The sequence below is a fragment of the Triticum aestivum genome, unplaced genomic scaffold (genome assembly GCF_018294505.1).
Source record: "Triticum aestivum cultivar Chinese Spring unplaced genomic scaffold, IWGSC CS RefSeq v2.1 scaffold6683, whole genome shotgun sequence".
NCBI classification, from domain to species: Eukaryota; Viridiplantae; Streptophyta; class Magnoliopsida; order Poales; family Poaceae; genus Triticum; species Triticum aestivum.
The window spans coordinates 1-4,494 of record NW_025233822.1 but is presented as its reverse complement, the minus strand read 5'-3'; the positions used below and the strand labels follow the sequence as shown (position 1 = coordinate 4,494).

The following is a 4,494-nucleotide window of genomic DNA, read 5'->3' as shown; positions in this document are numbered from 1 at the left end:
AAAAAATCCAAATAGACGTGAATCATCAAAGTAAATTGGCAAATCCCATCATTTTGATTCCCAGTTGTAATACCATTAATTTTGAATTTCCTAGTAATACAAATTTGAAAAAATAGATAAAATTAAGGTATGTAGAGGACCATTTTATTATAATATATGAGCGATCTGCCAGTCGCCGAGTCGACCATCCGATGGGAGATAGAGGCTCGCGAGCGGCCGGGAAAGACGATACACACGTCAGTTGTGAAGTTAGGGCTGGCTGACCGGTGTCCAAGCCAAATACGTGACCTCTATATAAGGCAAGAGGAAATTTTACACGGTGTCCAGTGACACCGGGTAGACCTACGTAGGGCCGCCCCTCACAAGAAGTGACCTACTCTGTCGAACAATCTAGCCTCCCACCATTGTCCAAGGGGGAGAAGACTCTGTGCTTACTATGGAAGAAAAACAACCGGGATGCTCCCAGGATGGTGCATGCACGCCACTGCTCCTTATTAGATTTGCTGCTCAATGCATGCATGTACACCTACTCCACATGATGCCATCACATAATGACATCATTTATTTAACGTATGGTTTCCTCTAACCAAATGCGCATCATATATAACAAACGTAACAAAATATAAATTAAGACAAGGGTACCAAGACTTGGTAGTATGATACTTGTAGTCTAGCTATTTCTTGCAGTCTCCTCTATACATTGGTTGGTTCTAGGTAATAAGAGAAAGTTGTTAGTAGCTTGTTAGCCGCCACAACAATAACATAGTGAAGGCTTTATATTCATCTATTTTATTTTGAGGGAAATAACTTAAGTTGTATGTAGCTACCTACCTAGGTGGGGGGAAATTAGTTGGCTAATGGACTAAATTTAGCCCGTATTGCTACCCGCCATCATTTGGTTTGCCGTCACCTAACTAATAAATTTGTCTAAAGAAAACTAATAAAATAATTATTTAACATATGGTTTCACTCTTAATCAAGTTGACATCATACACAACAGAAGTTTATAACAAAAGATAAATTAAGACAAGGGTACCAAGACTTGGTAGTATGATGCATGTAGTCTTAGTCCCTACAGTCTCCTCTACACCATTGGTTGGTTCATGTTAATAAGAGAAAGTTGTTCTTAGCTTCTTAGCCACCACAGCAATAACATAGTGAAGGCTTTATATTCATCTATTTTATTTTGAGGGAACTGACTTGTCTGTAGCTTTCTACCTAGGTCGGGGGAAATGAGTGGGCTAATGGACTAAATTTGGCCCGTATTGCTGCCTGCCATAATTTTATTTGCCGCTACACCTAACTAATAATTTGTTTCTAAAAGACTAATAGAATACATATTTAACATATGGTTTCACTCTTAATCAAGTTAGTATCATACACAACAGAAAATAATAACAAAAGATAAATTAGGGCAAGGGTACAAAGACTTGGTATGACACAGCCGCATTCCTGTTTTTCGCAGCCGTCTCTACACATTGGTTTGTCCATATAAATACGAAGTTGTTGCTTGCTTGTTGCAAGCTGCAACAGTAACATTTTGTATATAAAACAGGATGAACAGGTGGCCTGTCCCTATCAATAGAATTTTCCAAGTCAAGATAGGTAAATACATATAGGACGCTAATTTTCTTCACGCTCCATCAAAATGCACAGAGATTAATCATGCTGCCCACCCTAATTTCTGTGGAAACGGTACACGAAGGGGACTGCAGAGGAAAATTGCCGGCACCGGTGAAGAGGGCGAGGGGACGGCAGAAGTCAGTGGCGGCGGTGCCCGCCCTCTCGGCACTTGGTGCTGCGGGGGAGGGATGTCGGGCCTCGCCGCGTGGGCCTTTACCCTTCAGGGGTTGGGACTTTTGAAGCATAGAGGTGTAAAATTTATATTATTTTATTTTCTTAGAGAAATAGAGGGTACAAATGAGATTAAATTCTGTAAAAAGTAATTCTTTGTTTGATTTTATTTTGAAAGTATTCAAATGATAAGCCATTTTACTCTTCATCCTTTGTATATCTATTGAAAATTATGTGCGGAAATTTTGAGAACAAAATATTCGTCGTTTGATTCGTTAGTACTATGAATTAGGCAAAGAATTTTGTTTAGGTGACACACTAAGAGACTGGGCTGATTTTAATGTGCGGACGTAACAGACTCAAAAGTGCAACCTGAGTACCTGACAAGCTAGCAACAAGAAATTGCAATCAAAGAAGAAAAAAGTGCAACCTGACGCTGGGCATCAGGATTGTTACTACAGCACACACACGGCATTTGAAGGAAGAAAATAAAGCATCCGAATCAGACTCTCCGTCGGCGAGGTCATCAGGAGCGACTGAGACACAATTCCGCCGCCATCATGACCGACGGGTTCATCAGCTCTTGGTCGGCGACGAGCCTCGCGAGAACATGAGGAGCGAGGTACACCTCCAGTTCCATGCCCCCCTGCCCCTCTGCCGTCCACGAAAACTGTGGTTAACCTATCCAGCTTGTTCCCCGGGCAGGTCCGGACGGCCAGAGGCCTGCCCCGGCCAAAGTCACTGCCATACACATCAAACCGCGGCGAGCCGCTCAATATCACCGTGGTGAGCCAGCGGCCTGCTCCAGCTTTCCTCTTTTTTTTTAAAGGCCTGGTGAGTTGATCATCTAGCAGAAGAACAACAAGAAGCAGTCTAGCTAGTCAGGTTAACTTGAAAACACTAGTACTTCTTTTCTTTTCGAGATTGAAAAACATTTATACTTGGTGAGACTGGAACCATATAGTATAAGGTACTACCTGTTAACTAGAAACAACTGAAATAACAAGACCCAGTCTGCATTAATGGACGCAAAGGCCGAGATTTATATATCCTCCTTTTCAAGAAGGAAAACCTGAACAAAGTTTCTTGTCCAAGAAATTGACTGTGAGCTGCAAATATATAAAGGCACCGAGTTGATAGTCTGGCAGAAGAAGAACAAGAAGCAGCCTAGCCAGTCGGGCCATGGCCACCGTCGGCGTCGTCCTCCTGCTCCTCCTACTTGCACCGTTCCTCGCGGCCGCCGATATGTTGTGCGACAACCTTAAGGCCGCCTTGGTCACCCTCCCAAATAACACCTCCTCCTCCCCGGTACGCTTCGCCACTGCCGCCTTCGGCCGAGCCCCCGACATCGTCTACGCATTCACGATCTGCCGCGGCGACATCGTCGGCGTCATCTCCAACCAGTCCTACTGCCGCGAGTGCGTCAGCAACATGACTGACAAGGTGTTGAACGCTGCGCCGCAGCAGTGCTACAACGGCACCTACCACGACTATGGTGACCGCTGTATCCTCGTCTACTCCACAGACGACATCATCGCGCCGCCGTCTGGCGAAAACGGCGGCGATGACACGCCAGTCTAGAGATGGAACGACAAGAACGTCACCGGCCATGCCGATGAGGTCCGCCTCATCACCGGCCTCATCCGTGAGCTTCTGGTGCAGACGGTGGAGAAGGCGGCCAGCGCGGCGCCGATGCGATTTGCCACAGGCATCATGGACAGCGGCACGACCTTCCCGATGGTGCGCTCCTTGGCGCAGTGCAGACCAGACGCATCCACCGTCGACTGCTTGGCGTGCCTGCGTCGTCTCCTCGGCGTGGTCAATGCCACCATGTCCCTACGCATGGGAGCACAGATCAACGCCATACGGTGTTATTTCAGGTACGAGGCGTATCGGTTCTATGGCGGTGAAGCGACGCTGCGCCTCACGCCACCGCCGGCGCCGTCGCTAGCTCCGACTCCGGCAAAACGCAAGAGTATGTCCCCGTGGTTGCTAGTGATTTCTGCCTACATGATCATAAGAGAGATTATGAGTCAAAGCTAACATTATCATGTTAGGGAGTATGAGCAAACTGTGGGCAATTCCCATAGTTATAGTTCCTATAGTGGCAGCAGCATTTCTGTGCTTCATCTTTTGCTCCCGTCGGATTACAAGGAAAAGAAGAGGTATTATATAGTTACTGCTTATTAGTTACTGAAACAATTTCCACTATACTATTGTTTAAATTAGAATGTCACTGTTAATTACTTCAATGTCAATGTGGCTTTGGCATCTATCATTACTTCAAGAGAGATTAATTCAGAGTTCTCAACCATATACTACTCAAACTCAGGTAAAGCGGGAGAGGAAGAACTAGGATGGCAAGGGAAGAATTCAGAGTTCTCCATGTTTGAGTTTGAACAGGTACTAGTGGCCACAAATAATTTTTCAGAAGAAAACAAACTTGGAGAATGTGGCTTTGGCACTGTCTACAAGGTAATTCTAGTATGTGTATATATTTGCCAAATTAACATGATTGCATAAATTAGAATTATTATTATATGACTGACACATATAATTCATGAGGCAGAGGCAACGTTCCTGTTACCAACCTAACTGATAATTCGTAACTGGGAGTGGTGTACTGAGACAGACTAACATTTTGAATATATTTTTTCCCAGGGCCAGTTACCCGAGGGATCAGAGATAGCACTTAAGAGA

The 4,494-nt window shown here is 44.9% G+C and overlaps 1 pseudogene; it reads left to right on the top strand.

The window, feature by feature from the left end:
• Nucleotides 1-2,976: 2,976 nt before the first annotated feature.
• LOC123176111 (cysteine-rich receptor-like protein kinase 10) lies at nucleotides 2,977-4,491 on the top strand (annotated as a pseudogene).
• Nucleotides 4,492-4,494: the final 3 nt, after the last annotated feature.